This window comes from Hemicordylus capensis, chromosome 3 (assembly GCF_027244095.1).
Source record: "Hemicordylus capensis ecotype Gifberg chromosome 3, rHemCap1.1.pri, whole genome shotgun sequence".
Lineage (NCBI taxonomy): Eukaryota > Metazoa > Chordata > Lepidosauria > Squamata > Cordylidae > Hemicordylus > Hemicordylus capensis.
Window position 1 is genome coordinate 252,409,862 of NC_069659.1, and position 25,851 is coordinate 252,435,712.

The 25,851-nt window shown below is 43.0% G+C and overlaps 1 protein-coding gene across 21 annotated transcripts in view; it reads right to left on the reverse strand.

Annotated features, from left to right (window-relative positions):
* JAKMIP3 (Janus kinase and microtubule interacting protein 3) overlaps positions 1-23,923 on the reverse strand; it is a 248,090-nt gene extending 224,167 nt beyond the window's left edge. For 18 of the 21 annotated variants that reach the window (XM_053310618.1, XM_053310617.1, XM_053310616.1 and 15 more), the window contains exons 1-2: positions 13,000-13,396; positions 12,606-12,775 (exon numbers count right to left, since the gene is read on the reverse strand). The gene's annotated coding sequence lies outside the window, so the exon portion shown is untranslated. Of the gene's footprint in view, positions 1-12,605; positions 12,776-12,999; positions 13,397-22,775; positions 22,867-23,751 lie in introns of those variants that run through there. The other 3 variants (XM_053310606.1, XM_053310607.1, XM_053310604.1) reach the window with 3 other exon arrangements.
* Between the last annotated feature and the right edge of the window lie 1,928 nt (positions 23,924-25,851).

Consider the following 25,851-nt stretch of genomic DNA (forward strand, 5'->3'; position numbering starts at 1 on the left):
CTCACTCTAAGCATTCATGCAGCTTAGGAATTGCTTTATTTGTATTTTGATTTGTGGGGCCTCCTTCTTTCATATGGCATAAGAACAATAGAGGAAACTAGAATATAAAAAAAAAAATTCAGACCCAGGGCTAGTTTGGACAATATAGTGGTCCTGCCCACCACATTATTAGGGATGTGTGTGTGTGTGCGTGCATGTTTCACTGCCCCTCCCTCTTAGCCACTCTGCTTGTTATAATTACATGGGGAATGGTTTGAACAAACTGGTCTTCCACACAATTGTGAAAAGTGGAGTGGCATTCTGGGAGGGGGAGGGGAACGTGTGCACTCATATCCATAATTGTGCAGTGGGTAGGACCAGTTGAAAATATTGTCCAAACCAACCCACTGTTAATTAGGAGGTCTAGTTTTCACTGAAGTAGCAAACCTGATGCCTGGGCTGTACCACTTTAAACTGCAATTAGAAGCTCACATGGCTGTATGAATAATGCTTTTAAAAAAACCCCAAAACCCTTCACTCAGGGAGAAAGTTTCCAGGCAAGCATCTGCATGACATCTAGTGTTCTACATGCAGGGATTTTTTTAAAAAAAAATATGGAGATGCATTCTATGATGTGACCCCGACCCTCCCCATACCCCCACCACCTCACACATACAGTCTATAGTGGTATAGGCCAGATAGAGGTTGGCCCATTTCTCACTGAAATGGTAAAAGCCAACAAACAACATAAGTAATCATTCCAATGCTCCACTGTGGGGCTGAAACAGAGTTCCATTCCTTAACCACCAAGAATACTGTGATTTTTCCTACATGAGAATTTCTGCAAGAACCACTTTATGGGCTAGCTATTTTAGAATGTCCTTTGAAGCATTTTCTCACACATACATAAAAACAGCATTTCTGTCTCAAAATAATAGTCCATCTGTTCCTCATGCTGCATCATATTTCATCATGTTTCTCATGAAGAAATGTACAAGTACCAGAGCAATAATATGGCAATAAATTCCAGAGGAAAACCCTTGCTCTTTTAGTGTATCCATTAGTGCAGAATCTATTTTCATCATGGTGGTGTGCCCCAAATTTGTATTTAATGCTGGGTCTTATTTTTCAAATGTATTGGTAAAACAAACACTTTGTGATTTTGGTACTGGAATGAACAACTTTGTGATAGTATGAAGAGTTCTGACCAATCTAATATTAAAGTTAGTCTGGCAAGAAACATTGAAAGTACATAGATCTATGGGATCTAAATGTAAGAGCTTTCATAGGTGGAGGGGTCATTTTCATGCCATGAATTTCCAAAATGCTTTATACCCTGTAGAAATAACTTTCTCTTAGCACTTACTCACAATGATAAGCCATTATTTTCTATAATGTAGCACAAATGTATCTGTCTTTGTCTGAGCAACTAGTATCATAATGCAGATACATAAATCAATGGTGTGGCCACATTTGAAATACCATGCACAGTATTTGCCACCCCTCCCACAAAGGATATTTTAAAGCTGTAAAAGATACAGAAAAGGACAACTAAGTGATTCTATATGAAGAAAGGCTATCGCTCTGGAGAGGGGCGTAGCTATAATTGGGCGAACGGGTTCAAAGAACTGGAGCCGTGCCCAATCAGGAGTCGCCATTCGCGGCCCTGACACGCCCCCTGCGTCTGACATCAGATGTGGGGGCAGGAGTTTAGCTCCCGAGCAGGGGCCGCGCAGCCCCTTTGAGAGCTAAACAAAGGCTGGCGCTACATTCGCAACACAGCCCAGAAGTGGCTCTTCCCTGCAAAGGCAGGGAAGAGTCGCTCCTGGCTGGTGCTGCGAATGCAACACCAGCCGAACTAGCTCCTTAAGGGGCCACCCGGCCCCTTCAGGAGGTAAGACTGGTGCTGCATTCGCAACACAGCCCAGAAGTGGCTCTTCCCTGCAGGGAAGAGCCGCTCCTGGGCTGTGCTGCGAACGCAACACCAGCTTTTGTTTAACTGCCGAAGGGGCCGGGCGGCCCCTTCAGTAGTTAAGCTGCTTCTCCCGAACGGAGCCTCAAGGCTCCGTTTGGGAGCCAGACCACGCCCCCCATGTCTGACATCAGATGCGGGGGCATGGCTATCCCCTGCGTCTGACATCAGACGCAGGGGGCGGGGCTATCGGGCGCCCGCCACGGCTGCACACGGGCCACCGGTGGGCTAGCTACGCCCCTGGCTCTGGGAGCATATTAGAGAATAAAAGTTGATTAGGGATCAAACAAGGTGTGATGGCAGTAGGTCCATCTGATAGGATTGGATTGTTACAAGAACCTTTTTTTTTGTTTTAAGTGGGGGGAGTTTTAAAGTACAGAACAGCAGGTTGGAAGTGGAGAGGCCTCTCCATTCCAATCATATTTCCCCAAAACTGCTTTTTAAAGTTGGGTTTCTTCTGCAGGTCTCCATGAATGTAAATAACTCCCACTGCAAGAAAATATGACTAAAAATCCAGCACTGGGAAGGAAAGCCCAGCGGCAGGAAGCTCAGTTCATTTCTCCAGGGCGCTGTCCAGATTAGACTCTGCAACGGGGTCATGACGAATCTCTGAAGTGTGCTTCCACACTTCCTGTGTTGTGACATAGCAATCCCTACGCTGACAGCAGGGTGCCGTTCGTATTTCCAATGCCTTGTTTCAAATTTAATTGTTGCAGTATAGTGCTATAACATCGTATACCCGGCGTAAAAAAGTTGCTGGGTTTTTTGGTTGTTCGTTTTCATGAGACTGCTCCCCCTGCTGGGTGCTTTGCTATTTACGTTTTGAATGTGATTTGCCTGAATTGAAGCATTTTGCCGCTATTGAGTGGCTAATCTAAAGCGCCTTGCTCATACTGTGTTAAATCCTCCAATTCAGTCAACTTTGTAAGGATTCGGCATGACTCTGCTTGGAAATTATGCTGTTGTGTCTACTTTGTCCCCAAGAGGCTCAGTTGTATCTTTGTGGTTCAAATGTTCAGATAATAGAGGAGTATGAAATTATAAATGATGTGCATTGGCTGGTTCAGATTAACGCTGGCCAACACATGCAATGAGGACAAGGATGTGCCCAGAGTCCTGATGCCACTGTATCCTCATACTGACATCCTGTAAGGGTGTCTTTTAATCTCATGAGAGGAGTCTTCTTCTGAACCAGCCCTCCACACACTCCCAAACCATGTTTAAATGGGGTTTTTGGAGTGCATGTAGAAGGGCAATTCAGATGAACACCTCTCTCATGCAATTAAAGGATATCCCTGCAGCACACAGAGACATCCTGCAGTGCTGCAGTGACATCAGGACAGTGTGCTCTCTGCATATATGTCCCCATTTCTCATTGTGTGTGCGGACAGATGATCAAACGAACTGGCCCCATAACACTTAGATGGAGAAGTCCCTCCCCCACTCTCCATCATAAGACTCAAACTCAGGGTTGTCTAATAAAATTGATCAGCAGTACACTCAGAATTGACAAAATGAAAATATTACTTCAAACAATACACAACTTATGGAATTCGCTATCACAGCACTAGCGTAAGTCTTGTTCATTTATTCAAACACTTGAGGCGAGTCTCATGATCAGCAAGACTCACCAGAAGGGGGTTTGAGTGCTCTCCCCACAGACGATCAAGACAGCAGCCCTGGGCGGCCGAATTGGCTGCCCACACGACTGCCGGCTCCGTCATGGAGCTGGCAGGGGCTGCAGGGATCAGGAGCCGTGCGGCCCCCGGAAGTTCCAGAATGTCCTGTGCAAGCACGTGGGGAATTCTGGAGAGACCCACAAGCCCGGGAGTAGAGATGTGCACGGTCCGGACCAGTCCTGGACCGGCACCGAAGGGGGGCCCTTTCTTTTAGGGCGGGAGGGCTTTCTTACCCCTCCCGCCTCTTCACCCCCTCCAGCGCCCGTATTTAACTGAATAACGGGGCGCTGGAAACCAGCCGCCCCCGCCCCCCCCAGCAGATTCACATACAAAGGTGGCCATACCCCTGCCGCCGTCGCCTGCCCGCCCGCCAGCCAGCCCTCCCTCCCTCCCAGCTGCTCGCCCGCCTGAGTCCTTACCCAGCTGCAGGAGAAAACGAGAGAAGCTCCCGGACAGAGCTCCTCTCGTTAGAAAGGCCTGCTGCAGAATGAAGGCGCTTTGCGCGCGCGCGCATGCGCGCACCACAAAGGACGCTGGAGGCCCGGTCTACCCGCCGGGAAAAGGCCGGGTAGACCAGGCCTCCGGCGATCGGAGGCCCGGTCTACCCGGCCTTTTCCCGGCGGGTAGACCGGGCCTCCGGTGTCCTTTGTGGTGCGCGCATGCGCGCGCGCGCAAAGCGCCTTCATTCTGCAGCAGGCCTTTCTAACGAGAGGAGCTCTGTCCGGGAGCTCCTCTCGTTTTCTCCTGCAGCTGGGTAAGGACTCGGGTGGGCGGGCAGCTGGGAGGGAGGGAGGGAGGGCTGGCGGGCTGGCGACGGCGGCAGGGGTATGGCCACCTTTGTATGTGAATCTGCTGGGGGGGGCGGCGGCGGCGGGGGCAGCTGGTTTCCAGCGCCCCGTTATTCAGTTAAATACGGGCGCTGGAGGGGGTGAAGAGGCGGGAGGGGTAAGAAAGCCCTCCCGCCCTTAAAGTTATACCCCCCACCCGGACCCGGACCAGCAAGGGCCGAACCGGTCCAGCAGTTCGGCCATTCCTTAGAATGGCCGCCGGACCGGTTCGGACACACCCCAACCCGGGAGGCTGCTTGCCGCGGCAACACATGAGCAAAAAGAGGTTAACGGAGCGCTCACTCCGTTAACCTCGTCTAAGGGGAGGGGTACTTAGCAAGGTTTGCTGCCGGGGGCCACACGGCTCCCGTTGTAGCACACAATTGCCCAAAAGCGGGCTAGGCTCCCTTAGCCAGCTTTTGGGCGATCGTGAGAATAGCCTCTGTGTGTTGTATCTTAGTACAGGGAAAATAGGAGCAAGTTAGCCAGCTGATGACATTCTTAGCCATCCCGCCAGCATCCCCAGGTTTAGTGTTTGAGAAGGGTGGTGTTGACCTGGCAGACCTCCTCCATGAAATTTAGAACCCTGGGACTCCAAATCACACAGAGGTGACCCCAGGTTCAGCACAATCCTCCTCAAGACATTGGGAATGATGGGGGAATGCGATCATAGAATAAGATGCTGGAGCATATGGCTAGCCAGCACATTTCCTTTGCTTCTGTACTGGGTACTGCAGACCCTGTTTCTGCACAGGGCATGACATGACGACTATAAAAAGGGTTAGAATACTCATGGAGGATAGGTTTAGCAATGGCTACTTATCAATGAAAATGAACCTTCCTGTTCAGAGGCAGGATACCTCTGCTGCCTTCATGCTCTCCTTGTACACCGGGGCCATTCAACCTGAGGAAACAAATTCTTGGGGAGAAGCAATGGAAGGAGGCTGCTACCTTCATGCCCTACTAGCAGATTTCCTGGCTAGCCACCATTAAAAACAAGATGCTAGGTGAGGAGGGCTTGTGGTCTAATCCAGGATGGCTGGATTAGACCAAATTAGTTATGTCACATTTTAATAGGGCTGGTTCATGTGTAATCCTGGTGGTGTCACTGCTGGAAAGTAATGTTAGGACTATCCCATTTTTGTTGGCAGCTAATAACCATGTCAGGCAACAACACGTTATTGGGAGGATGTCCTGGCATGTACAGAATACTGTCTGTACAAGCCATCCAGGCAGTCTTTATAGCTAATTATGTAGCTTGTGCTTACATGATTTGCCTTCTAGGAGACCACCACTGGTAGCTTATTGATGTAACCAAAGAGAGCATATAAGAATCTCTGTGTTGCGCTGCATCTGTAACTGCAATATAAGGTGATTTCATAATGGCACCTGCAAATGGATATAAACTCTTCCCCCCCCCACTTAATATTATATCATATTCTTGGGGGAGCCATTTGCACTCAGCTTGTCAGGAAAGTCCCTGTTCAGAGGACTCAATGACTGCACTCTCTGTTGAGATTTATGCCCATTTTTCAGGTTTTTTCAGCATCTTTAGTTATCCCTAAACTGTGTTTTTTGCTTCTTATGGAAAGAAAAGTAGATACTTTAATGTAGTTAGAAATTTTAGATTTTTCAAAACATGTGTATTGAAAATTGTGGGTTGGAACTGAGTATAGAGTCCTTATAATGAATATCCAGATCTAATGTTGCAGATTTATAAAATCTAAATATATTTAACAGGCTCAGAATTCGTGATGGCTGAAAATCAGTGGAGATACAGGTACAGTACATAAGCTCCACATGAAATCAGAGGGGCTTAAGCATGTAAAACTGTGTTTTGGATTATGACCCATGAGTGCAGCCTATCATAATTATTATTATTAACTTGATTTCTATACCGCCCTTCCAAAAATGGCTCAGGGCGGTTTACACAGAGAAATAATAAATAAATGATGGCTCCTTGTCCCCAAAGGGCTCACATTCTAAAAAGAAACACAAGATAGACACCAGCAACAGTCACTGGAGGTACTGTGCTGGGGGTGGATAGGGCCAGTTACTCTCCCCCTGCTAAATAAAGAGAATCACCACGGTAAAAGGTGCCTCTTTGCCCAGTTAGCAGGGCAATATGATGTTGCTTTGTAAACACCAGTAATAATTTCAATGAATTCAGACTCCACTGCCTCCAGTGTTCATTTCATACATGTGAATGAAAACTGTACCACAGCAAAGTTTAGTGGGTTGCAGTTTATGCTGTAAACCTGGGCATGCACAAGTATTTAGAACTACAGATTTCATTTGTATTTCTAAAATAAAGACAAACGTCATTACTCGCGAAGGTTCTGTTCCTCGCCAACTACCGCGAGTAATGAAACTGCGAGTAAAGAAACCGCGGGTAATGAGTCATCTTGCCTATGGAAAACAGGGGGTTAGGTTCCTGGATGGGGAAAAAGGGCAAAAAACCAACAAACTACTGCTCCATGGGTCTCCTTGTGCCCAGCAATGCCCCCAAACCACGAAATGCCCTAAAAAAAAAAAATGGCAAAGGGGGGGGATACTGTACTGTGCTCTGCAGAGTCTCTTTATGTCCCCCCCAAACTGAGAAATGCTCCCCCAAACCATGAAAAATTCTGGGGAAATGCCTTTGTTTAAAGAAATGAGCCAGAAAATGACTTCTGCTTACAAATGCTTACAAAATAGTGGCCGGAAGTGACCTCGGCTGTCACTTCTAGCCCTCTAGGAACTGTGGATATGTGGTTTTAACAGTGGATACTAAAGGGTTTTAAACTTTTAGAATCTGCAGATAATTAAATCAGGTGTCAATTAGACAGCCACAGATACACAAAAACACAGATGGTGAGTCCACAAATAGTGAGGTTTCCCTGTATATTAATTATAACAATAGCTTGACCACACAAATGGAACAAAGCTCACATAAGGGACTTTTCCCCCACTCCCCGCTATTTCTGCAGCCTCCCACTCACATTCCACACCATTCCTAAGGGGCCCCCAACCCTCAGGAGAAGCTTTTAAGGGGTTTAAATAGGTAGGATGGAATATGAAATTCTTCTTTCATGGGCTTCCTTCTCCACACGCAGGTCTTGTGATTCATAATAAATGAATTCATAATCTGAACAATAGTGTCAACCACTGATCTTTGTATACTCAAGGAATTAGTAGCACATTGTCTATTAGAGGTCAGTGGTCCTTGGGCCCAATTCAGTTGCCCACACTTGCTGATCTGAGAATATGGCAATGGGATATAGGCCAGCAGGCCACTTTGGCTAATTCCAGTGGAGAGACCCATATCACAGGAGCTGATATGGGTTTCCTTTTGTTACATGTGATAAATACAGAGTTTGTTTTTTTCCTCCGGCACTTCTGCCATTGACATATCATTATCTAGAATTTTTGTAGCATCTCAGGAAATACTTCCTATAATCCCAAACTAGTCTCTGAGAAGTGCAACCAGCAGCATTACTCTGACGGAGGTGGGTATGTTTTCTAGAGAGCTAGAAACTGTAAGTAGAAGTTGCAATGAAACCCTCCCAGATCTAATTGTATCTTTACTGATAAACCAATAAACACAGAAGAAGAAGAAGAAGAAGAAGAAGAAGAAGAAGAAGAAGAAGAAGAAGAAGAAGAAGAAGAAGAAGAAGAAGAAGAAGAAGAAGAAGAAGAAAGGCTCTGGGCATTTTATTCCAGTTTCCAGCCCAAATACTGTCATCTACAGGAAAGAAATGGGGTGGAGCAGAAAACATGTAATGCTGCAGAACAACATTTCCCATATCTTTCTTCTCATCTTCACAATCCTGTTTATAATATGAGACGTGCAACCTACTTTTTAAGTCAGGCTAAACTTAGAAACAGACTTAGAGTGGGTAGGGAAAAAAGATTTATATTCCATTGCAATTGGGACTAGGCCCTTCTCCTCCACAAGCACCATTTTCCATCCCCCCCATGCATTCTCTCTTTTGTTTTTGTGCATGGTTATATGCAGTCTTACAATCTTAAACACCATTTAAGCTTACATTCCTAAATACCATTTACCTTGCAGTAAATCCTATTAAAAATAGTGGGACGTACTTCTAAATATATAGAATTGCATTGTTTGACAACTTCGAGTTTTGAGTGTGATGAGAGTGAGGCAAGTAAATGAAGATAGTTGCAAAGTGTTGGTGCTAACACTGCCATATGAGTCCTGAGAAACAAATATTCTTGATAGTACATGTAGTTCCATTGGATATAAACAGTAGAAGCTCCCAAATCAATAAAACTTTAACAATAATAATAAAAAAGAAATTACATCCTTTTAATATGCTTTCAGCTTCTCATAAAGTTCTGTGCTAATTAAAAAATATGATGCAATTTGCATATTAATACAGGTTGTAGAGCCGTAAAATGCTTGCTAAATGAGTTCATTTTAAAGAAAAAAGTTGAGACTATTTTATAGGTGATAAAAAAATAAATGAACAGGCTTGTAAACTGTCCAATTTTATAAGAACCAAGTTATATAGATTTCTACATATAACCATTTAGCATCCTAATATTGATCTTTATTGTAGTAGCAGTATTGCACAGAAGAGGATAGTCTTAATAGCTCAAAGAAATGAGACATTCTGCCCAAATGGCTGCCCAGGGGTCTAAACAGCAGGGAGAAACAAGTGCTGAAAGCAGGGATGACCAACTGGCAGGGCTAATCAGGGCATCAATGGGGTGGGGCATGGCTAGTTCCTGCTGTCTCCCTCCACATGTTTCCTTGACCTTGCTATAACACCTGGAGGAGAAGACAAAGTGTGCTGGGGAAGAATTGGCAAACTTATCTGCTCCATAGACACTGGATTCAGAGTTAGCTGTCACAACTCATATACTCCCAGCATAAACACATTTTCAGCTGCCATCTCAAACCCATATGCAGCACATGGCTATGTGTGTTTATTCAGAAGTAAGTCCCATTGTGTCCAGTGGGGCTTACTCTTTGGCAGGTGTGCATATGATTGCATCCCTAACTGGAAACAAGTGTGTTTGGAATCACTAGGCCTTACTTCCAAGTAGGCTCTCTGGGTCAGGCAGACCTGAACTTCAGCAGAATGGATTAACATAGAGGAACTCTTGCAAGTATTAGCCAGAGCACATTTTTTCAATGGCAGCTGATATGCTCAGTGCACACCTTATGAACAGACTCCCCCTGTTAGCATGCTGTGTTCCTAATCTGAGTCAGTTTGGCTTGGGCATGTAGCCCATCCATATATTGTATTATTTTGTTAAGGAAAAAGCCTTAAGATGGTTTTATAAAACAAGGAAAGAATACAAGTTTAAATTTCCTTTGGCTCCATCAGTTTCGCTGTTTTTGAAAATCTAGTGGCTGACATCTTGACTAAATTACTCAATGGAAGTCCCATTGAAATTAATAGAACGAGTAGGTCATGGCCAACTTATCCTCTTAATTCCAATAGGTCTTCCATTGAGTAATTTAGACAAGATGTCAGCCAGTGAATACAAGATAAGCATCAATAAGCATAGGTCTAAATAAATTAAAAACATGATGTCAAGGGAATGCTCTTTTCTAGACACTTCTAAGGATATTATATTTGCCCATAAATGAAATATTTTCTGGAATATCAAACGGGACATTAAACTTTATAGATGAATAGTGGAATAAACAACTTATCATCTGACTAAAATTACTTCTCACAACTTTAAGATGGAATAGAGAAAGGAAAGGAAAATGTAATCCCTGCCTGTCATATACACCTTTGTTGTGTCTGGAGGGTTAACTGCAACCAGCACATGGATACTGCAGAACAATCCGAGAAATTTTAAGATCTCAACAGGGAAAAGTAATATCTGAAGAAGACCCAAGGTTACAGATACAAGACATCTAAATACATAAGTCTATAGACTTGTGTACATAACAAAATTCAGCTGTTGTAAGATTGGAACAATGTGATTATTTTTGCAATGGATGTCTGATTTGTAAATATATATTTTAGTGTACTTCCACAATGTTTTTCTGAACAGTCAAGGGGGGAAAATGCATATTTAGAAGTTTGAATAAATGGGAGGGCTATCTTCTGTATATTGGGTGCACACTTAATCTGGTAACTTGGAGCACTGGGCAATGGAGACTCAAATAATAGCGTCCTATCATATAACCCATGGCAATATATGCTGATCTGTATCTTGCATCACAGCATTTATGAGGAATATTCTCTAGTTCCTTTTGTGCTAAAACGCAATCTATGTTGAAACAGTTCTAGTATGCTCTGCCACCAATCTCTGTACTCAGTCATTATTATAACCATTTATGTTGCAATATTTTTTGCAAGGGAAAAAAACCACCAAATTTGGGGATGGTAAATTTCAACCAAAAAAGGAGGTAATAATGTTCTTCATTACTGAGGCTGCATTTTTTTTAATCCTTTCATTTTATCTCTAAAAAAGTTCAATTTGCTTTTCAGAATACATGTGCTTCAAAAAGCTACAAAGAAGAATGTTTTGCCCTACTAATATTACTGTTAGAAATCATTCATATCCTACTGGTTTTTAAAATTTATCATCTCAAGATTATTCTTGGGACAAACTCCTTCCCCCGCCCCCAAAGGAAATACTGTTATTCGTTAGCACAAGCAACATGCCAAAGCTTTAAAAAAAACCTTTAAGAACAATTTTATTATCAAGGCTGCGTATATAACAGATATAATCTACCGATGTACATTTTTAGCATATTTGTCGGTGGTTAAAAACAGATGTACTGCAAGGAAATTTTAAATTGCATGCAAAGTTCATTGTTTAAAAGAATTCATCTGCATACAATAATAATCCACAGAGCAATATTTATTTCAAATCGGGTGTATCTGGATTACTCCAAAGTATGGATTTTTTTGTGTTTCAATCTGTAATGTCCAGGTACCACCACCAAATAATTTAACCCTTTTCAGCTGTCAATTATATTAAAAGAGAGAGAGAATGAATGAGCCCTTCTGGACTCTATTCTTTTTGTTAATCAGACACCTGCAGCCACATCTGATACATGTTTACTCAGAAGTAAGCCTCACTGATTTCAAAGGGATTTGTTCCCAGCTAAGTGTGCATCAGATTGCAACTTTAAAGTTGCATTTGCTCAGTTTCCTGGATTGCAAAATACACCATTGCCTTGCATCTTCCTATCACCGCCTTATGAATTGTCCTTGGTTTACTACTAGATGTCTGATAGAACTATTATGAAACTGGTAGAAACTAAACTTTGAAGTGATAGCTTCCCTTTCCAAGTTTTCCTCTCCTTTGCATACTTCACACACACATAAAACTCCCCCAAGACTATTTTTAAAGCAAAGCATGGCCCTGCAAACAACCTGGAACTTTTGGCATGTAGGCCAAAAGCAGCCACTAAGAATGGCAGGTAGAAAGAAACAGCTCAGTTCTTCCAAGTGAATTCCTGGTGTTAGTGAATAATACCTGATATGCAAACATGCCATATCATACCGGGAGATCTTTCAAGGCTGCAACATCAATCTGCTTCTAACCTAGTATATTTGCACAAGTTCCACCAGCATTTTAAACTGTTCACATCTAGTTAGCTCCTTGAATGGGAAGGTATAGCTGCTTTATGGATCAAAGTGACATTTATAATCTTCAGGGAATAGGTGGTAATAATATGAGAAATTCCCTTTTAACCTAAGATTGAACCCTAGAGGATTTCATTTTTTTAAAAGGGGGGGAGTGTCAGAATTGTCTCTGTAATGTCCACAGGAAACAACTTCTAAGGCCCTGGTATTAATGCCTATGCTAAATTTTCAAAACTGCAGGCAAGGTCTGTATCAGCAATTGGCAGTTCAACTCAGTCTTGTATCTGAATCAAGATGGGTGCAGCTCCCTATAGAATGAATACAATCACACTGAAATTGCAAGGCCTAGCTCTTTTCTAAATAACATCATCATCTTAATCAGGGAATAACATCTATCTATATTTATTAGCCAAACTGCAGCCGGTTGATACACAGACAAATTATGCCAGGCACAGCATGCAAAACAGAGGATTTGGCAATGGACAGTCCAAAATGCACAAGCAGGCTGTTATATAACTGGGTGTGCTAAGACACCAATACCAGTTAGATACAGAAAGAGGCACAAATATGCATAGAGACTAACCTTACAGGCATGCTCCATCATGATGGACACATTGCTTGTCTGCTTTACCTGAAGAAAGTGCCATTCCGTGTATTGCAGTGCACTTCATTCTAAAACCTGTAGGCTGTTCCTAGCAGACAGATTTAAAAGGGTATGGTTTCGGTATGGTTGGCCATTCCCATTGCAAGAGCCTCATAATTTTTGAGAAAGAGAGAGAGAGAGAGAAAATCAAAAAGTACAGTCCATCCCTGCGGTTTGAGATTATATTTTCTATCCTTCAAACAGTGGGGAGCAGATGAGAGCATGATTCATCAAGCAAGTCCAGGGAAGCTTTTAGAGGAGAAAAGGGAGGGAGGGGGGTGAGAAGGGGTGGGAATCAGTCACACCGTTTAAAAAAAAAAAAAAATCTGCTCACCATGTACACACCCTTAAAGTGGAGACTCAGCCTAACTGAGGAAGGAGCTAGAGCAGCATTTCACAGGAAGGGTGCCGTTGCTGGGTGATGCCCTGGATGCTGGCTGTCCTCCCTCCCGGGAGCATGAGCTCATAGCGAGCATCCAACAGCCGCTCCTCAGCCATTGCAGTGACACTGCAGCTAGCAGGCGAATGCAGGCGCGTCATCAGAGCCGGAGCTCACTTCGAGAACGGAGGAGGCCCTCCCTTTCAGGAAGGGGAACCAAAGGCGCTCCTCAGAGCCCCTCGCAAAACAGCATCTCCGCATCATCATCAACAACAACAAGCCCCCGGCAACCGCACAGTTCGTTTTTTACAAATTCCTCTCAAGCAGCCTAGGCTGAGTCTTTGCGGAGGCTTGGTTTCACTCTGTGCGTTGCCAAGGTTACGAGGGTTGTTTTTTTTCCCCGCCCCCCCCCGTTGCCAAGTAGTGTATGTAAGACTGAAGCGATACTGACATTTAAAATCTCTGTAGCTGCGTAGCTGCTTGTCACACGTGCTAGCAGCCAAGGAGACATTTCAAGTAGGAAAGGCAGGAATCCTCACTTGCAGCCTGTCCAAGGGCACTCATTAACAGATTGCCTTCAGTTTAAAAAGAGACATCCAGCTGACATCAGCCAGATAAAATTACTGGAGAGTAGTCCCAATGCAATTAATGGGACAAGTTAGTCATGCAAATGAAAGAGCCTTTGCAAACTTTTCCAAAGTGTGCATATGTGGCACATCATAAAAGTCATCATTAACCCCTTGGAAATTGCCCAGTGCTTTCAAGAAAAGTCACCTCCCATTCCTGTTGTAATTAATGTAAATGATAAGTATAGAGCCATGTATTATACATTGGCTAGAGGCATCTCCACAAGATCACTATAATATGTTTTCGTGTTCTTTAAGACATTTCAGTCAGGTGACTGAAGCATCATTTATGGTCAGATAGTACAATCAGTCCCCGTTTAGCAGGGAACCCAGAATTCATACTATTTTTTTAATGTATACATTTATTTTATCTCACTGATTCTTCCAGGAGTCCAGAGCAGTGTGCATGGTTATATTATATTATTATTATTATTATTACATTTATATCCCGCTCTTCCTCCAAGGAGCCCACAGCAGTGTGGGCTCCTTCGGGATCTATCCTCACAACAACCAGGTGAGGCAGGTTAGCTGAAACACTGCATTCAACATTATGCTTTGGAAGAACATAAAAGGGTTTTGTTTTTGTTTTTAGCCTGTTAGATGTTAAGGAACATCACAAATAAAATGCAGTTTACAACCTAACACAGGGATAACACTGCTATTTACTCTGAGCCAAGATTTCCCAAATATCTTTAGTTCCAGGTTTTACTCTCGTTAAAAAGAACCGCCACATCAGCCCTATTCGGACATTATGCTGAACACTTGTATGGATTGGGGGTGGAGTAGACACCAGCAACAGTCACTGGAGGTACTGTGCTGGGGGTGGATAGGGCCAATTACTTTCCCCCTGCTAAATAAAGAGAATCACCATGTTTAAAAGGTGCTCAGTTAGCAGGGCTTAAAGACCTCTCTCCTCTTGTCAGAAACATTGTGGGTGAAAGGAAATGTGTTACTAGCAACCTGCTATTGCCATCCTATCAAAACACTGAAAATGACGTGGAGAAGAAAATCAGGGAGGGCCTCAATGGCGTCAAAGAAAGAAGCAGCTGTAATAATGGGTGACTTCAATACCCACACATAGAGTGATTGTGCCCTGCAACAGTTGGTCATGGAACCAACCAGAGAAAAAGCTACCTTAGACTTAATCCTGTGTAGTGCTCAGGACCAGGTGCGAGACGTCAGTGTCATGGAACCGTTAGGGAACAGAGACCATAGTTTGGTTAAATTCAGCATATATGCAAGAAGAGAATCAACAAGGAAGTCTAACACAGATGCTTAGAACAGAAGAAGAAGGAAACTTCTCTAAAATGAAGCATTTGGTGAAAAGAAAACTGAAAGGGAAAACCAGGATCATCACTTTGCTCTGAAATGCATGGAGTTTATTTAAAACCACCATCATAGAAGCCCAGTTAGAATATATACCAAACAGGGCAAAAAGTACTACCATGTCCAGGAGGATATCAGCATGGCTAACAAGAAAAGTCAACGAAGCTATAAAGGGGAGAAAGTCTTCATTTAGAAACTGGAAAGCCTGCCCAAATGAAGAGAACAGAAAGGCTTTATCTGTATTTTATTATGTCTTTGGCACTTTCTGTAAGCTGCCTTCTGTGCCTGAAAGACAGGACAACAGTCCCTTCAGCAAACCAATGCATACATTTTCACATTGTCAAGATTATGTAGTTTATGAAGTGCTGTGAAGAGTAAGGATGCATATACTGCTAAGTGTATTTGATAAAAAATATTTAGGAATAACCAAAGCTGTGCAAGGCTCATGGAATACTTATTCTGCTGGCACTCCATTGGTTCACTGTTGCCTGGGCAAAGCTCTAAAGATCCACAGATGGGGTAACAGGTGGTTGGCGGATATGACTTCTTGTTTATTATGGGACTTAGGATATTTGATGCAACACAATTAATTTATGGTGTGTATACTCAACAGCTGTAATTACTTATACCAGACAAACACTGGTAGCTGTTTACCATAGATTGAAATGACCTGGTACACTGATAATATCATTCTACTTTTATAACAGGGGAAATAAGTGTGTGGTCAGAGCAAAAGAAGCATTCCTTTGTGAATTTGTGTAGTCTAGTAGAGGAGGGATACCAGCTGCAAAATACCCAGTCCAAATCTCAAGTCATGATTTCATTCAATGGTTTCATGGAAACCACTATTGTTCAACCCCTTTATCTATATTATAGGATTAATATACTGGCTTATATTATAGATGTGTAATTAGGTTTATTGAGTTAATTTATATGAGGCATTTTGAACAAAAAGAAAAAAGAGCTATATCTATTATCACATTCACAACAATAGAAAAAAATATTGTGTGACTGCCAATTCTTTCCAGCATTGGGGCTGCCTTCCTATGTTCAGCTATGAAGCAAAGACATACATAAGAATATAAGAACAGCCCTGCTGGATCAGGCCCAAGCCCCATCTAGTCCAGCATCCTGTTTCACACAGTGGCCCACCAGGTGCCACTGGGAGCCTACAGGCAGGGGTTGAGGGCATGCCCTCTCTCCTGCTTTTACTCCTCTGCAACTGGTATTCAGAGGCATCCTGCCTCTGAGGCTGGAGGTGGCCTATAGCCTTCCAACTAGTAGCCGTTGATAGACCTCTCCTCCATGAAGTTATCCAAACCCTTCTTAAAGCAATCCAGGTTGTTGGCTGTCACCACATCCTGTGAGAGAATTCCACAAGTCGATGATACGTTGTGTGAAAATGTTCTTCTGTTTGCTGGTCCTAAATTTCCTGGCAATCAATTTCATGGATTCTAGTGTTATGTGAGAAGGAAAGAAAATTCTCTCTAGCCACTTTCTCCACTCCTTGCATGATTTTAGCATGTCTCCCTGCAGTCGTCTTTTTTCTAAACTAAATAGTCCTAGGTATTGTAGCCGCCTCATAAGGAAGGTGATCTAGGCTCCTGATCATCTTGGTTGCCCTCTTCTGCGCCTTTTCCTGTTCTACAGTGTCCTTCTTTTGATGTGATGACCAGAATTGCATGCAGTACTCCAAGTGTGGCCATAGTTTTCTATGAGGGCATTATAATATTAGCAGTTTTGTTTCCAATCCCCTTCCTAATGGTCGCTAGCATGGAATTGACCTTTTTCACAGCTGCTGCACATTGAGTCAACATTTTCCAGGGGCGTATCTAGGGTGGGGCAGGCAGGGCACGTGCCCCAGGTGCCACTTGAAGGGGCCGCCATTTTTTTAAGTGAATTTTTTTTTTTTTTTTAAAAAAGGCCACCGAAAACAAAATGGCCGCCATGCATGCTCAAATGGCCTCTGCGAGGCCCTAGGCCAGGCCTGCTCAACTTCGGCCCTCCTGCAGATGTTGGCCTACAATTCCCATAATCCCTGGCTATTGGCTGCTGTGGCTGAGAATTATGGGAGTTGTAGTCCAAAAACAGTTGGGGGGCCTAAGTTGAGCAGCCCTGTCCTAGGCCATGCCTGGCCTCACAGAGGCCATTTGAGCATGTGTGGTGGCCATTTATTTTTGGTGGCCATTTTTAAAAAAATGGCTACCACACATGTTCAAATGTTCCCTGCAAGGCCCTAGGCCTTGCCAGGCCTCGCAGAGGCTATTTGAGCATGCGTGGCAGCCTCCAAAATGGCCACCACACCAATCTTTGCTGGTCCAAACAGGCCCGAAAATCAGCCCAGGATGGTCTGTGGAGGTGAATTAAGAGGCCACTTGTCCCCTTATCCCATGACTGCTAGGTTTCCTCAAGAGTCTTTGATGAGGAACTTGGTCGAAAACCTTTTGGAAGTCCAGGTATATTGTGTCATTTGGGTCACCTTGATCCACACACTTGTTGACACTCTCAAAGAACTCCAAAAGGTTTATGAGGCAATATTTACCTTTGCAGAAGCCATGCTGGTTCTCTCCCAGCAGGGCCTGTTTGTCTATGTGCTTTACAATTTTATCCTTGAGAATGCTTTCCATCAATTTGCCTGGAACGGATGTTAAGTTAACCAGCCTGTAATTTCCTGGCTCTCCCATTGATCCCTTTTTGAAAATCGGTGTTACATTTTCTACTTTCCATCCTCTGGTACAGAGCCTGATTGTAGGGATAAGTTATATATTTTTGCAAGGAGGTTGGCAATTTCACATTTGAGTTCTTTAAGGACTCTTGGATGGATAACGTCTGGCCCTAAAAATTTGCTAGTCTTCAATTTTTCCAGACAGTTTACTATATCAACTCTTGTCACTTCTATCTGACTCAGTTCTTGAGCCTCAGCCCCCCAAAAGCCCGGTTCAAGAACAGGTATATGCTCAGTATATTCCTCTGCTGTGAAAACAGATGCCAAGAACTCATTTAGCTTCTCTTCAACTTCCATATCCTCCTTAATAATCCCTTTCACTCCCCCATTGTCTAACAATCCAACTGTCTCCCTCACAGGTTTCCTGCTTCTGATATATTTAAAGAAGTTTTGTTATTCCTCTTGATGCCTTTAGCTAAATGTTCCTCAAACTCTCTTTTTGCCTCCCTTATTGTCATCTTGCATTTCTTTTGCCAGAGTTGGTGTTCCTTTCTGTTCTCTTCATTTGGTCAGGCCTTCCAATTTTGGAAGGAAGTCTTCTTCTCCTTTATGGCTTCCTTGACTTTACCTGTTAGCCATGCTGGCATCCTCCTGGACTTAGTGATGCCTTTCCTCCTTTTTGGTAACATTCTAACTGGGCTTCTAGTATTGTGGTTTTGAGTAAACTCCATGCACTCTTGAACAAAGTGACTCTCCTGATTTTCCCTTTCAGTTTTCTTTTCACCATACTCCTCATTTTGGAGATGTTTCCTCCACTTTCAAATTCAAAGTGTCTGTGTTAGACTTCCTTGGTTATCCTCTCCCTGCATGTATGTTGAATTTGATTGCACTATGGTCACTGTTTCCTAAAGGGTCGATGACACTGACATCACACACCAGGTCCTGGGTGCCACTCAGGATTAAGTCCAAGGTCACCTTCTCTCTGGTTGGTTCCAAGACCAACTATTCTAGGGCGCAGTCATTCAGCTTATCTAGAAATCTGACCTCTTTGTCATTACCTGAATGTGAACTGACCCAGCCTATGTGTGGGTAATTGAAGTCACCCATTATTACAGCCCTGCCTCTCCTTGACGCCTCCCTTATTTCCTTCTGCAACTCCCAGTCACTGTCAGTGTTTTGATCCGGAGGGCATGTCCCGAGCACCACATTTCCTTTCCGGCCTTGTATTGTCACCCACAGGGTTTCTGTGGAGGACTCCGGTTCTCTAGGTTTTCCAACTTGTAAGATTCTATCCCTTCCTTAAGATACAGTGCTACTCCATCTCCAAGGCGCCCCTCCCTGTCCTTTCAATAGAGTTTATATCCAGGGGTAACAGTGTTCTACTGGTTCTCACTGTTCCACCATATCTATTTCTTCATTAGCAACCAAGCACTCCAGCTTACCCGTCTTGGCTCGGAGGCTTCTGGCATTGGCATATAAGCACCTATATGCTGAATTTCTTATCTGGTGTAGGCTATCTTTCTTTTGGCTCTTTGATATCTTTGACCAGTTAGCACAGCCTCCTGTCTGCTCTTTATGTGGTTCTGTTTTGTCCCTTTTGTTTTATCTGAATCATTTTCACCCTCGGACCTTACAGGATGACATTTGCCAAACCGGATACTGCCCAGCTCCTGTCAGCTATTCCCCAGGCGTCATTTTAAAAGCTGCTCTGCAACCTTTTTGATTTTAAGGACCAGCAATCTGGTTCCATCTTGGTTCAAGTGCAGCCCATCCATTTTGTACAGGCTTTGCTTGCCCCAAAATGTATCCTAGTGCCTAACAAATCTAAACCCCTCCTCCCAACACCAACATCTCATCCACGTATTCAGATCCCTTAGCTCTGCCTGTCTTGCTGAACCTGCTCGTGGAACAGGTAGCACTTCTGAGAATGCTACCTTGGAGCATTCCTTGAATGCTACCTGACCCGCCATCCCTCCTCATGGACCGCCAGCCACTCACACCAGGCTATCCCTTTAAATTTTTATTTATATTTATTTTTATTTTAAATATTTCTATACCACCCAAAACATGTGTCTCTGGGTGGTTTACAATTAAAATCATTTAAAACATTAAATCAATTAACAATTAAAATCATTTAAAAGATTAAAAACATTTAAAACCCAGTATTAAAATTATTTAGAACTATAAATCTAATTAAAAGCCTTGGTGAATAAATATGTCTTCAGTGTCTTTTTAAAATTTGCCAGAGATGGGGAGGCTCTTATTTCAACTCTTAAATGGCCTCCCTGTGTGTGTGCAGAGGCCATTTAAAGGGATAGCCTGGTGTGAGTGGTCGGCTGGGCACAGGGAGGGATGACAGGTCGGGTGGCCGCCTCCCCGCTGCTATGTGCTCTGCAGTTACCACTCCCAGGAGGAGATCAAAGGCACCTCTGTGCCTCTTGTTTTTAAAAGCCTTGGATGGGCTGCAGGGGGATCGCAGGTCAGGTCACTGCCTCCCCCCCCACACACCGCGGGTCCTGCACAACAAATGTAATTTCCTGGTGCCCTGGCATTCTTTCTTTTTTAAAAATGGCTGAAAGGAAGCTCTCCTCCCCCCTCCCCCCATACAGATTGAATCAGTTTGGATTTGATTTGAATCAAATCAAGTCTGAATCAAATCAGCCTATTTAGGGCTGATTTGATTCATGTTCGAATCAAAACAACACATTTTTATTTGAGCTCGAATCAAATTGAGATTTTCTGGTCCTTTTTTAAATTTAGGAATAAGTGTATACAGAATTCAGTTGGACAAAAAGTTAATCTGAAAACACCTGATACTCCCTTAAGACAAAATCCTTAAGAAACTCCCTTAAGACAAAATCCTATTATCTTTCTGTAGCTATCAGGTGTTAGTTTATTGCTGCTTGGAAGAAAATGCAAACTAGTTTATCTGAAGGAAAATGTATTGATGATGATGATAATTAGTTTTTAATTGTTTCTGTTTTAGAAAAATTTAAAAGTTTCTGTTTTAGAAAAATCTGGCAAATTTCTTATATAAACACCTGGTAATAGGAACATAGGAAGCTGTCTTATACCAGTTCAGACCCTTGGTTCATCTAGCTCAGTATTGTTTACACTGACTAGTAGTGGCTTCTCCAAGGTTTCAGGCAGAAGTCTTTCCCAGCCCTAGCTGGAGATGCCACAGATTGAACCTTGGACCTACACATACAAAACAAATGCTTTACAATGGAGCTGCAGCCTCATCCCCAAAGGAGCTATCCCCAAAGGAGTCATACATGAGTCTCCCATCCAGTCAGTGATCACACCAAGATCTGCCTAGCTTCAGTAAGATGGCTGTATGATGTGCTCTTAGACCATGCTCTAATTCAGTGTTTCTCAACCGCTGGTCCGCGGACTGGTACCATTCCATGAGGCATTGGGTATGAGTCTGTGAGGCATCACTAATAGCCCCCCCCCAAAAAAAAATTGGGGGCCAGCGGGAGCTCTCTGGAGTTCATTTCCAGGCAGGCCTCGCTGCTGGATAACGTTCATTTCGCTTCCTCAAAATGAACATTATACAGCAGCAAGGGCTGCCTGGAAATGAGCTCCAGAGAACTGCAAAAAAATGGGTTTTGGGGGGTGCCTGGGGTGGGGGTGGGCAACCCCCTTACTAACTGCTGGTCCGGGAAACTGCACATGAATAATGTACCAGTCCATGACTCCAAAAACGTTGAGAAACACTGCTCTAATTGAATAAGATCACATCAAGCAAGGGAACACAGCAAAGAAATAACAAACAAACAAACAAACAAACAAACAAATCACCAAGAAAACAAGAGGGGAAGGGAAAACTAAGTCTATTAGGGCTGAAAATTTTCTAGGGTTTGTTTTCTGGCTAGATAGAAGTGCTTGTGTCTTTGACTGAAGAGTAGCCTGAGTGGGAGATTCACTCCAGGTGAGTGCATCAGCTTGTGGAAGGGGTCACATTCCTGAGCACAGTCAGTTCATCTGCTGATCTTGAATACAAGGGTGAAGGCCTGAGAGCATAGCAAACAGGGATAGCAAACAGGGCATTGGAGTTTTGTGGGAGTTTATCAGGAAGTGTGCGGGGGAGCCTGAAACAAGTCTGCTTGATCACAAGCAGCCCAGTGGGAAGAGAAGGTAAGTACTGCTCCCTCCTTCATATTCTTGATAAAGGAAGTGTGAACATTTAAATAGCATCAAAACCAGTTATGAAGATAGAAAGCCAGCAGGAGAGGGGGCACTTCCCAGTGTATTGCACAGAATGCTGCATGTATGACTATTTGCTCCATGGACAGAAGTCATGGGTGTGCTTGGTGCAAGGAGCTCCTGGCTCTCAGGGAACAAGTTTGTTCCCTTGAGACCAAGGTGGCAGATCTGGAGAAGCTCAGAGAGACAGAGAAGCATGTGGACGAGAAATTCAGGGATGTGGTAAAGGCATCCCACTCCAAGGCAGATAGCTCCTCTGCTGTTAGGGAGAATGAAAGTCTTGGGGAAGGAAGACATCAGTCTGAGGAAGAGGGAAATGCTCCTTTAGAAGGGAACACTTCCATGGAAAATGAGCCCATATCCTCTCACACAGGGGAGACTCCTCCGGGGTACATGGCCTCCTTGTAGTGGGTGATTTGATCATTAGAGGTATAGAAAGATGGATTTGTGACCCGCGTGTTGACTGCACAATGACTTGAATGATGCCATCATGTGTCGTATGAATTTTGAGAACGCTCTGCCCAGACATTCTGGATTTATAGTATGGGGCAAAAATGGGGGCACTATTCTTTTTACGTGAAGGCAAGGAGCAGTTTCCTGCAAACGAGCCTTGAATGTGGACAGAGCGGGAATTCAGTTCCAGAACTTTTGAAACTTTCTGCCATGAAACTTTTTAACATTTTAAGATATATTTTTAAATCATTAAAAATCAAACACTATTCTTGAAAGTCTGTACACTGTCTTTAGTGATTGGTCTGAAAAGGCCAGTGGGCTAGAAATGTAAGCAGCTATTTTCAAGCAGCCACTTCCATTAGCAATAAATTACTTGCTTCTTAAGGGTCTATTTCCATGATGGTGATGTTTCACATGACCTGAAGCAAAGCAACAATTCTTATGTTCCTTACCTCACACCAGACTTCTTGTTATACATTTGTTGCTTTCTCAAGCTTGTAGGAAACCATGGATTGTTTTATGCTATCCAAGCCAAGCGACTTCCTGCAAATAAAGATTGCCCCTTGTCCATTACCCTTATTCTGTACATCTGTTTCCATGCAAGGCAAAAGTCTAATTCTTTTTATTTACCTAGAATAAGTATCTTTTTTCTCTCTTGCAAGAACAGATAGATTGCAGTTCCTTGTAAATTAGAAAACTGATTGCCAAGAAATTTAGGACTGGCAAAAGGAAGTACTTTTTCACACAATGCATACTCAACCTATGAAATTCTCTGCCACAAGATGTGGTGACAGCCAACAGCCTGGATAACTTTGAGAGAGTTTTAGATAAATTCATGGAGGACAGGTCTATCAATGGCCTGGTGGTCTATCTTGAGAGGTCTATCAATGGCTACTAGTCTGAAGGCCACCTCCAGCCTCAGAGGCAAGATGCCTCTAAATACCAGTTGCAGGGGAGCAACAGCAAGAGGGAAGGCATGCCCTCTGCTCTTGCTTGTGGGCTTCCCACAGGCATCTGGTGGGCCACTGTGAAACAGGATGCTGGACTAGATAGGTCTTGGGCCTGATCCAGCAGGACTTTTCTTATGTTCTTTAGAAAGAACATAATCCTCTTCAGGATTCCATGTTGGTGGTAACCACCTGTGAACTTTTACACTTCCTCCTTCCTGAAACAGTGTAGCAAGTTTGTTGGTTTCTTAAACACCATGCTAATTAAAAACCATGCATCTCAAGCCAAGCCATTTCCTACTAATAAAGCACATTGTGATGATGTTGCCTCTCATTTTCTATGAAAGAAACCAACTGGCTGCTGTCTTTTGGAATAAAGCACTTACCTCTGTGTTGGTGATGTTAATATTTAAAGGTTTTTGCATCCCTTTTTCTGACTCAGTGCAACAAGTTATGTTCCTTACTTTGCTTCATTCCTTACCTTGCATCATGATTTTTATGAGTTTATTTTCTTAATCTTGGTGGAATTAGTGTTTTTTGTTTTTATTTTAGCTTTTCCAGATGATTCCCAAAATGAAGGTTGTCTTACTGGTGTCCATTTGTTTGTAGTTTCCTGTTCAAATTTGTCTATTTCCAGGGTGAAGATTTTTCTCCAGGCAACATGGTATCTCCCCCCCACCCGCTACTGTCTCTAGAATTAAGTCTTGGCAAAAGTTATTTACAAAGCCAAACAAAGAAAGGAAGTGAAAGAATTTGGCATTTAAAAATGCTAAAATATTCTCATCTGCTGGACCACTTGGTTTCAAACCACTTCCAGCCCTTAAAAATTCCTGTTCTGGAACAGAAAGATACATCTTACTTGGCAGCCTTAGCACTCATTAGTATATTTTAAAGGAGCACCAGCAATGATTATCCCATCTACTCTTGGGATAGGAAGAAAAGAACCAAACTGCCTCTGTGAGGTGCTTCTTCTTCTTTATCCTCCACAGCTTGATGGCTGCAGCTTGGTGATGGAGCTTTCACCATCACCAAGGAGACAGTGATGAGAAGATAATAGAGTAACCACAAGTGATGTCATAATTACCTCCTGCAGAGGTGGGGACAAAGTGTCATCCTTCAGCACTGTGGAGAGATGTAGCTAGAGGGCACCTATCTTCATAGCAAATGTGTTTTATATCAGTATTATACTGGGAATTGTAATTTGGAAAGAGTGCTGATAATTCTCAGTTATTAATCTTTTTTTCTTTCCCATTAGTCCCTATGGGGAACTTAGCTGATGGGACCCATGTTCAGGGCCCTTAAGAACTTATCTTGCCACTGCTTATTCTTCACTCTGAGTGTAATATACAAACCACTCAAGCTAGTATACAGCAGCATTTGCTGCCTTTGTGGCCAAATTTAGTGTCAGCAGAGATAATTTACATTCCATTTCAAGTTGTTCTACATCACCAGAATCATATAAATGAAGTTGTTGGCAATGAACTGTCAGTTCAGCTATGTACACAAGGTAAAAGTTGTAAGGTTATTATAATAAACTAGCCCATAGGTTTCGTTGCTTCTGTAGCGCTAGCCTTAAATCTGACTATACCATGGCAGAGTTGTGATTTGTTTTTTAATTTGCACATCTAAATGAGCCAAACTATAGATGATGCATAAGCAGAAAACCAGGCAGACCTGATCAGCATAACAAACCTAAACTGGTCAGTTAAGAGCAGATAATTCAACAGAACGCAGTGACTGCTAATGAGCGGAAGAGACTGTTCCAGGTAGCACAGGCTCACAGATGTAATTATACTGATGTGATTTATGTATTTTACAAGGCGAGAAGTTGAAGGGATGAGCTGATTTGTGCAAGGAATGCGGGGGGGGGAGCGAGAATCGCATGCTCTAGACTTCAGATGAATTCAGAGATTATTTGTATGCAGCTGTCAAAGCCTTCAGCAACACAACACAAAGGTGTCCCCTTGGGCTCCACCTTCTGAAATTCTGACTAGTTCTTCTTAATCAATGCTGTTCTCTACTTGTAGAGCTACATTTTACACATTTGTTCTTAGATGATGATTTCTGCTACAGTTCTACCTTTCTCTGCTGCTGCTGCTGCTGCTGCTGCTGTTGTTGTTGTTGTTGTTGTTGTTATTATTATTATTATTATTATTATTATTATTATTGCCTCTTTTATCAATTATATATCCACCACTATCCCCTAAATTTTAGACAACATGGGCAGGAATTTGGTATAATTGTCCAGGATCCTAAGTGTTATCTTGTCATTATGCCAGCAGTTCAGTACTCAGGATGGGTTCCCATCAGCTAAACCAGCACAATGAATTATAAAGGGGTTTGCAGGCAGACATGCCAATATCAAGGTAAGAGTGTAATAATGATAACAGTCAAAGGGAAAGAGAAATACTAAAAGAGGTAGCTGTTCAAATGCACTGACAGACAATCATTTTCTTCACAACTGAGGTACCAGTGGTAAAAATTCTTATCAAGAACATGGCTCAATAAACATTATTTATTATTTATTTCCAGGCATTTATAGCCCACCTTCCAGGCCTCAAAAAGGTTCCTAAGGTGGTTC